Genomic DNA, 9,614 nt, shown 5'->3' with positions numbered 1-9,614 from the left:
ACGTAAAAAAGACGCTCGTTCATGAGCTCGATAATTGCAGGTTTATTGGTGATGTTCTATTTGTATGAGATACGGGCATCTTTTTTGGAGAACTGAAACTTCGTTTGCCGGAGTTCAACGAAGTCCACAAGGGGTGGCTTTGCTTCAACTCTACTTATGTTTCGTTTCACTAATCTACTCGGCAATGTGCTAAAATATCATTACCTGAAATCTACTTTAAAGCGGCTAAATTGTTCGAGTCTCTAACGATCACCAATGACAACTATGTGAATGCATGGGCATTGTGGCCGTGCGATCAGCGGCGTTAATCGTCTGGACGGATGTGCTATGGTGTGTAAAGGTGTGTGAAGAGGAGTAACGCCACAGTAAAGGAGAAAACTTTCATGACAAAAAAAAATCTCAACTGGTCAACTGGGTGTTGTGTAGAATGTCCTGTCCTTTGACTCATGCTAGATGTTAAGTGTTCAGTCTATACTGCCTCTAGACGATGATTCTATCTTTTTTCATAGGAAACTATGCTGGATGAGTTCGATCAACGTCTGCAAATATTGAAGCAACTTGGGGAAAGACAGGACAGAGATCAGTGGAGCAATTATTGACACACACACTCTGCAACTATGGGAGTATCACGCAGAAGCAAATGGAGCCAATGTAGAAGCAAATAAAAATTCTGGATGCCGTATCAGTGAGGGTGGAGTGAACGTTTTACGCCCAAAGTACAAAGTTTGAAAGCGTTCCGGGCTGAAGGAAAGATTGGATTGCGTGATTGTAAATCCAGATTTGGCTGCAAGACAAAAGAAAGCACAACTCCCTATCCATCCAAGGTTTCAAACCAGTAGTGGGGTAGCTAACAATGGTTACAATGACAATTCCGCATCTGCTACTTCTGGAAGGAAGGGACACACATTGCAACGTAAACTGTGGAAGAAGTTCAAGGCGGAGCTGCAGAAGTAGCGGTATCCGGATAATATAACCATGCAAGGAAGTGAGCATTCGAGTGTGTTTCTTTCTACTAGTTGTAGCGTACCAATCACAGAGTGCAGCAAGCAGAGTTGGTAACAAAACCTGCCGTTTGCACTACAATCAATTCTAAAGTTTCATGATTGGAATGGAGTTTCTGATACTGCTGGCAGACCCACAGACGAATCGACTTGCTACTGCCTTGCGGTCTGAACATTTATTTTGCTTCCTTTACGCGAGAGAGATGACACGGGTCGCTTTGGGATCACAGCCAGGGTTGCCACATATACAGATTATTCTGTATTTTACAGATTTTTGGGGTAGAGCGATGACCAAGAATCTGTATATACAGATATACAGATTTTTAGCAAAATTACAGGTTTTACAGATTTCTTGAAGAGTAAAGTTTCAGTACTGTATTATAATAAAAATTATATAAATAATTTGCTATCAGTAAATACTTGTTTTCATTAATATTTGAGGTTTATAAAATTAACATCTCCGCCTAACTGATCTTATTACAGACCATTATCATATTAGCAAAATCTTAATTTGAAAAGACAGAACATATTGGCTCCGGCAGGTTTTATTAACAGTTTATAAAAATCAACGATGAATGAAACCAGATGAAAACTCCCGTCGTCGGGGGTGAGAATGGGTCACTGTTTCAACTACATAGAATGCTTGTAGAATATATTGAATGTACCTGAGGTCAAGAAGACTAAAATATAAGTGACATTTTTGGACGATTTTGCTCTACGACCTCCAGACTGCCGGTGAGAGCGATGACCCCATTGTCACCCTCAGACCCATTGTCACCCCCGATGGTGGTCCGTAAAATCTTCAGACTATATTTGAATAAAGTGGTCTCAGAAAAAGCTCAAGCAATAATAAAAGATAATCAGATCAAGCCTTTATTCACATATCCAGAAACAGTAGTTCTGCTCAGTAGGTTTAGTGTGACTAAGTGGTTGGTCCACTAAAGTGGCTACAATAGTTAAAGACGGATTCTCGACAGATTTTATTCACAAATTATCAAATTTACATATTTTTCAAAACAAAGTTTGTTCAAAAACCATTTCAATTGGGTTTAGATGTATACAGATTTTTTGACTTGTGATGCAGATATCAAGATTTACTGAAGAAAAAATACAGATTTAAATGTGGCAACCCTGATCACAGCTCCGCAGCTGTCAGTTCTTGTAGAATCAGTGTTTCGATGATTCGTGTCTGGGAAGGATGCAAGTCTACCACAAAATAGGTATTACGTTTGATTTTGATTTGTAAGCATTAGATGCCAAACAATATCTGTATAAATTCGAAACAACGACAAGCACACCGTTCTCACCACGCACGCCAACCGAAATAACCGACATTCGCATCAAAATCGATAAAAGCATATTAAGCATGGAGAAACAAAACATAATTTCGCGGTCGTCAGGAACAAAAAAGGTGAAGTGCTTTGAAGATCACCGGAATTGTAAACGACTGCCAAAGTGCCAACGCAGGAAAAACGATTGTGCATCGGCCCGCAATACTTAAACGGACGGTTCATCACCGGATTTTGCTAACGTAAAGGTAACTTTGTGTGAATCTTCCAATGCGACATGATTCATTTTCCGAATCTCAACTCACAGAAAGACACTCGCCGCAGTCGAATCAACGGACGCAAAGTTAGATCCGGAAGGATTTGCGGATTAATTCGTTCCCGTTGGTCGTCGTAATTCTGTCCCCGAAGAAATTGACCCGAAGGTAATTTCCGGTAAAGTTGCCCTCGGATAACATGTGGTATAACCTCAAACTTAACCTCAAACTTCCGATCTTCAGGAAAAACGTGCAACACCCGAATAGAGCTAGCCAAAGATCCGAGGAATTAGAATATAACAGATACCTTGCGCGATCGGTTTTGTTCGTTCGAGAGCAGGTACTACGCAGCTTCGAGCCACGAAGATAAAAGGACCCCATCGGGTAAGCTTTGCGCAACCAAATTGTGGTAAACATGTCTAATCAGACCAATATTCGCCTACACAGGGTTCTTTTTGGGGCTCGGGTTTTTCATCGGCCGGCCAACACGAGACGTAGTCCTGAAACCATATTGTCAACATTGAGATCCGGGTCGTGTTCGGTTCGGCTCCGCAGCAGGAACGGCGCAGTTGCGGCGTGACGAACGGCGAAAGGTGTGTGGAAGACTCGACGTGGGAAGGAGGTGCCTCGGAGGGACCCCATCCAGCTACCCGGTCGCACTGGACGGCCAGAGGGGTCTCCAGCAGAGGCAGCGGCGTAGCAGGTCGAGAAGAATAGCGGAAGCGCGACAAGTTGAGAGCAGAATGCGTGCGTGGTGCGAAGGCAGTCGTCCGTTCGCGACGAGGTTCGGCACACTAGGGGGACGCCCCGAGTAGCTGGTCCGGAAATCAAAGGGTACCGTGAGTACGAGAAAATTATGTTAGCCTGTAAGAAGAAAGAAGTAGAGAACTAGAAGTAGGATGGAGAGAGTATAGATGAAGAGATAAGAAGGCGGTAGGAGGAAGATTAGGGCAAATGCCCCAAATATATGTATTGATTTGAGATTTGTGGCTTTATTTGTATTGTTGGTGCTTTAGCCCTCCAGTTTTGTTTGCTTTGTGTCCACTTTGGTAGTTCTGCTCTACCCGCTACCGGAAGCTCGCAATATAGGTTGGTGCAATACTGTACAGTACTATCCTCATCAAACTAGAAGCAATGCTGGATAGAGTTTTAAAAGTGGGAGGTTGCAATGACGAACGAGACCGCTGGTCGAAAGAAGAGCAGGACTGCGAGGAGGACTTCAAACAACCCTATTCCAGAGCGACTGATGGGAGGTACGTTGTTCGGCTGCCTGTGCAGTGTGCATCTTAATTTCGATCGAATATTAGGTGAGACAAGAACTTGGGGCCCTCCTTAGCCGTGCGGTAAGATGCGCGGCTACAAAGCAAGACCATGCTGAGGGTGGCTGGGTTCGATTCCCGGTGCCGGTCTAGACAATTTTCGGATTGGAAATTGTCTCGACTTCCCTGGGCATAAAAGTATCATCGTGTTACCCTCATGATATACGAATGCAGAAATGGTAACTTGGCTTAGAAACCTCGCAGTTAATAACTGTGGAAGTGCTGAATGAACACTAAGCTGCGAGGCGGCAATGTCCCAGTGGGGGATGTAATGCCAATGAAGAAGAAGAGAAGAGAAGAACTGGAGGAGCAATACAAAAACTACTTGAACATGGGCCACATGCGCAAAAGTTAACGGACGGGGAGAGCCAAGAAGAGGCCAACAAATGGAAGAAAAAGCCTCACCATACTAAAGAATTCGAGCACGACTATTCTAGACCAATATTTGAAAAGGGCGTAATTTATTACTTACACTTCTATCTCTATGTATATAACTAAGTATTTTGGCGAGTTACCGGGAAGAAATAAAATTACGCCCTTTTCAAATGTTGATCTAGAATTAAAGTTTTCAATTATGTTTGATTCGTCGGTGTGCTCCGGTGTGCTGTGCTTACTCCACGACTATCTACATCTAAGAATTTTCTTCCAATGCACCAGAGATGAACCAGCTTGTGTCTGTGCCAGGCATTGAAAAAAATCAGATCATGAGTAAAAATCGGTTAAATTCATGCCAACTTGATGCTTTGCTGCGGCCTAATCGCTAATGCTTTCTAGTTCGTTGAAATTTGGCGTTCGTTGATTCAATGTTTAAAGATCTTCATTGCTCACCAATGGGAGACAACCGAGCGAGGAAAATCACTTGGTAACCTAACAATGAGTGTTGTTACCACACGCTGTTAGAAAAATCTTTTCAGACATTAGGAAAATTAAGTCCGCTATGAGAATGAAACTCGGATACACTGCATGGGAGGCTTTGATACTTTCTCTCCTCCATCCCAGCAACTTCAAAGCAGAGTGAATAAAGTAGAACACCTGATGTGTTTTGGTTTTATTCTAGTAGAGCAAGCGTAACACAAATGCTCTAGTCGTAGCTTCCCTGGATACCATACCAAGTTTGGCTTGGCGAACTGTGTTGATCGTTGTTTACGCAGCAACGATCGCTCATAATCGTTGTTTGGTATCCATCTGAGCAAGGCTGTTCACTTGGATTGGAATTGGATGCTATGATTGAATTAGATCAATGCTCGTCCGCTTCACTCACGCTTTCAATGCCTGGTCTGTGCTGCTTACGTATGGACTAAAATCGTCATCGTTTCTAGCAACCCTTGCACCACAGCAGTTATCAATGTACGAAAGATCGGAAGACTCTCCTGGTAATACAGCTTTGGGAAGTGCTGCAAACGTAGAGGAAGCTATAGTTCTACGGAGAGACCTAACCTCGTACCTCGTTGATGGCTTAAAATGGATTACCGATGCATGTCTCGTTTCCACGATTCAGACAACAACATGCGGATACTCATGACATGTTGCCGGTAAAGAAAATCCTGCAGATTTGAAGTCCCGAGGAGTTCAAGTTAATGATTTCTTGCAACGCAGTGCCAACTTCATGAAATCATTGTTTGAAGGGAGTGGGGAGGGGAGCATGGTGGTATGAAATTATTTAATTCGAGAAATGAAAACATCACAACAATCGATTTTTTTAAATCTTCGGCCCTGATGGCATATATTTTTTATTCTCTTGCTATTTCTGGAAATAAATTGATTAACCCCTTCATTCAGATTTATTTGCCATGTGGAAGTGCAATAGTGATATAGAATTCAGTCGCTGTTGTCCCATTCTTAATCTCCTGTAGGTTTTCAACCTTCAGAGCCCAGAAAACGATCGCCCAGCAGCAGCAGATATCAGAATGGTGATGAATACCTTTACATACTTGATAAATTTTGGAAGAAGATCTATCAAATGTGGTTGTTCCTGCAGATACCTGAGACGCTTTCAGCAGATTTGGTGCATTCTATAGACGAATCTAAGTAAAAAATAGAAGAAGAAACACGACGGTGTTAACTTTGATTGATTTTACAGCACAGCATAAGAAGATAATTTTAAAACGCTTAAGGAAGATCCATAAAGTACGTCACGCAAAAATTGGCCTGAAGCATCATTGTTAGACAAAGTTGTGGAAAATTTAGCTAAACCAGAGTATTTTTTTGTTAAATATCTTGGCTGTACATATGCAAGGCACATGTTTCGAAATGGACAAATTGATATGAAATTTGCGAAAAAGAATCCACGTGTCTTGAAGGGACTCGAACCCTCAACCTCCTCCTCTCTAGATAGGCGTGATAACCCCTACAAAACAAGACCTAACCGCGGTGGAGGTTGGTACTCGGATTCTGATGGCTTTTCCGCAAACGGGACCTTCAAGTGGTCTTGTTGTGTAGGGGTTTTCATATCAATTTGTCCATTTCGAAACATGTGCTGTGCATATGTACAGCCAAGATATTTAACAAAAAAATGGTTTTCGTTACTTTATGGCCGAGTTGCCGAATAAAATGCAATTAATTGTAAACCAGAGTAGTTCGCCAGGACAGACGACATCGACACATACTTTACAGTCCATCTTACTGGGCAAAGCGGTCCTAGATTGGTGGTATCATTTGATTCGAGAGCCTGAAACAGAATCCCAGACAAAATTGATCCCTGAGAGCACGTTTTGGAGGATCCCTGGCAAAATTTATCATATCCTTAACCATGATTTATGTATCTCTACAGACAGGAACAGTATTGATGGTGTAATGTGCATTCAAGTTTAATAATTGAACCAAACAATGAATGAATAAGGTCTATTTTCGTCATCAAGGATTGTTATAATCTTCAACGTAACGTAACGCAAGAATGAACTGCACATTCAATGTACCTAAAAAACAGTCTGGTTACTATTTGCGTTGCAATAATATGAGAACTTCGGGATAAGTTTCGGAACTGAAGTTTTGAAGGTCAAATATAAGAGGTCTAATAATTTAAAAAAGTAGTGGACGTCATATTTGAGTCACCCCCAATCTGTGTTACGGTTGTCCATAAATATATTGTATGCGAATAATAAAGTTATGGCTAAGTGGGTAAACACGTATAATATTTCTTCATCTTGCTCAGTTTTTCGAGCCAATTCGATAGGTATACCTACCTACCTGAATATCTGGTTGGCTACAGCGTCGATTCACCTATGCCTGGAGAATTGTAGAGCTCCATAATCGTCGGGTTCGTGGCCTTCCACGAAGTCACAGACCCCTATCTGGTTCTCTATTGAATATTGTTTTTTTGCTATTCTTTCTTTCGACATTCGCACTAAGTGACCAGCCCACTGAAGTCTGCCGTATTTTATACGATTCACAATATTTTCTTCTTTGTATACTTGATACAGCTCATGATTCATGTGTCTGCGCCACACATCATTTTCTAGTTTCCCTCCGAGTATTGTATGCAGCACTTTTCGCTTGACAACCCCGAAAGCTCTCCGGTCCGCCTCTTTTAACGTCCATGCTTCATGTACATAAAGGACCCCTGGTAGAATCAGAGTTTCGTATAGAGCAAATTTCGTTTCCGTCTGCATGTTGCGGGACGTAATCCGTAAAAGGCCCTATTCGCAGCAGCAATACGTCTTTTTACTTCACGGGAAACGCCATTGTCACATGTCACAAGCGTTCCAAGGTAAACAAATTCTTCAACAACTTCAAACACATCCCCATCAAGCACTACCTCAGCACCAGCACCACTAGGTCTTCCTCTATCTCTACCTGTCGCCATGTACTTTGTCGTGGTAGCCTAAGTTAAGCCTATCCACGCCGTCTTCCTCTTCAGTGGGACAAAAGCCTCCACTACTGCTCTGCGATCGATTCCAATAAGGTCGATGTCGTCCGCGAAGACCAGGAGTAGGGTGGCTCAAATAACACTTTTTAATTTTTTTTTTGATGGGCCGCCCTTTTATTCGGTTCTATTTGATGCCCTGATGCTCTGGACAAAATTTCAGCCAAATCGGTCAACGTTTGGGCGGTGTTAAACTCGTTGGAAGTTTATATGGAATAATGTATGCACAAACATCCAAAACCAGTGATTTGCAGTTGGACGGCACAATTTACGATCAAGACTTATGATACTCATTGAGTTCTTGTAAAAATAAATACACAATGTTATGCTGAAAACCGCGAGAAGATTAGAGTTTAGTAGGCAAATATATTAGCATTTTACTGGACTGGTGTATAGGTGAATTAATTTCTTTTCAAAGGCAAAAGAAACGAAATTTGCTCAAACCCCACTTCAGAGAAATGCTAATAACTTAGCCGGGAAAACTCTAATCTTCTCGCGGTTTTCTGCATAACATTCTGTATTAAATTCTTCAAGAACTGAATGAGTATCATGGTTCTTGATCGTAAATTGTGCCGTCCAACTGCAAATCACTGTTTTTGGATGTTTCTGCATACATTTTTGCATACAAACTTCCAACGAGTTTAGCACCGCCCAAACGTTGACCGATTTGGCTGAAATTTTGTCCAGAGCATCAGGGCATCAAATAGAACCGAATAAGAGGGCGGCCCATCAAAAAAATTTAAAAAAGTTTTTCCCATACTAATTTGAGCCACCCTACCCAGGAGCATGTGCGACCGTGTGATGATAGTGCCGTTCCTCTGCACGCCAGATCTCCTAATAGTGCCTTCGAGTGCAATGTTGAAGAATAAATTCGAAAGTTCTTAACCTTGCTTCAATCCATCTAAGGTCACAAACGAGGTTGACACTTCGTCTATAATCCGAATACTTAATTTCGAGCCATCCAGCGTTGCACGTATCAGTCTAATCAGTTTCGCCGGAAAACCATGTCTGGACATTATCTTCCACAGCTCATTTATTTTTACTTAATCGTACGCTGCTTTAAAATCAACTCCCGGAATTTATCAAGGATCATCCGCAGGCCAAACATCTGATCCTTCATTGATCGGCCCTCCTGCAAACCTGCCTGGTATTCGTCGACGAAGGACTCCTCAAGCGGTTTCAGTCTATTCAAAAGGATACGCGACAGGATTTTGTACGCCGAGTTTAGAAGGGCGATCCCTCTGTAATTGGCACACTCTAGTCTGTGCCCTTTCTTATAGATTGGATATATGAGGCCATCCAACCAGCCGACATGCAGTTCTTGATCCTCCCATATTTTCTGGATAATTTGGTGGATGCAGCTTCTAACTTCCATGTTTGAGAAGCTCGACCGGGATCTCGTCCTTCCCAGCAGCCTTACTGTTTTTCAGCTCGTTTAGAGACTTCTTAACCTCGTCCAACGTTGGTGGTTCCACAGCTTGACCGTCGCCGACTATGTCCATCCTAATACACCCTCATTTTCACCGTTCAACAAATCTTCGAAGTGCTCCTTCCACCTGACTGCCACCATAGTCTTGTCCCCTCTCGGTCATTGCACATGGCGGGCACTGGCGCAGTCTTATGCCGCGCACCATTGACAGTTGCGTAAAACCTCCGCATCTCGTTTCTATCCATGTTCTACTGCGCTTCAGCTATCACGCTCTCTTCGTGTTGCCTTTTTTTCTGCGGTGGATTCGTTTCTCTTCTGCCCTTGCTACACTGTACCTCTCTCTGTTGGAACGGGTACGAGCCACTAACGGGTCACTCGCTGGCACTCCTCATCAAACCAACCATTTCGTTGGTGTCGCTGTGCAGTGCCTAACACTTCCTGTGCTGTTGTAGTCACAGCT

The 9,614-nt window shown here is 42.7% G+C and overlaps 1 long non-coding RNA gene across 1 annotated transcript; it reads left to right on the top strand.

Annotated features, from left to right (window-relative positions):
* Positions 1-2,370: 2,370 nt before the first annotated feature.
* LOC134224644 (uncharacterized) lies at positions 2,371-3,521 on the top strand. The gene is made up of 4 exons (XR_009983010.1): positions 2,371-2,538; positions 2,598-2,712; positions 2,788-2,928; positions 2,992-3,521. It is a non-coding gene; the product is annotated as an uncharacterized LOC134224644 (long non-coding RNA).
* The last annotated feature ends 6,093 nt before the right edge of the window (positions 3,522-9,614 follow it).

The sequence above is a fragment of the Armigeres subalbatus genome, chromosome 3, assembly GCF_024139115.2.
Source record: "Armigeres subalbatus isolate Guangzhou_Male chromosome 3, GZ_Asu_2, whole genome shotgun sequence".
In the NCBI taxonomy this organism is placed as follows: domain Eukaryota; kingdom Metazoa; phylum Arthropoda; class Insecta; order Diptera; family Culicidae; genus Armigeres; species Armigeres subalbatus.
The sequence above is the reverse complement of the archived record's forward strand: the minus strand, read 5'-3'. Positions and strand labels throughout refer to the sequence as shown.